Raw genomic sequence first — 419 nt, 5'->3', positions numbered from 1 at the left:
CGCGCTGGAGTGGAGTCAAGCCACAAGGTGACGGTTTCGACCGGTCCAAACAGCAGAAACACAACCGTGACACAGACACACAAACGCCTCCCGGAATGCAAGCACTCCCCGTCACTGTGTTCAGAGGCAACCACCATTTTTCATATATGTTAGCCCTTTCGTTCTTGTTATAATCAGTTCAGGAATTATTTCCCTTTGTTCACTACGGTTTGTCGTGGGCCTTTGCTCATTTGCCCTTGCTCTTAAACATGGTCGCGCGACTTTGCAGGAAGGACGAGTACGCGGCGTGCCGGCGTCAGTGAAGCCGTCTGGTTGCGATCGGGTCGGTGGGAGCGGCCCTCTCCGCTCCCCCAACGGCACGGTAGTCAAAGCCGGCCGGGGCTGTGTCGCCCTCAGGGGTAAGGTGTTGCACACGGGTC

This window comes from Mustelus asterias, unplaced genomic scaffold (assembly GCF_964213995.1).
Source record: "Mustelus asterias unplaced genomic scaffold, sMusAst1.hap1.1 HAP1_SCAFFOLD_3342, whole genome shotgun sequence".
NCBI lineage: Eukaryota > Metazoa > Chordata > Chondrichthyes > Carcharhiniformes > Triakidae > Mustelus > Mustelus asterias.
Note: the sequence above shows the minus strand (reverse complement) of the source record.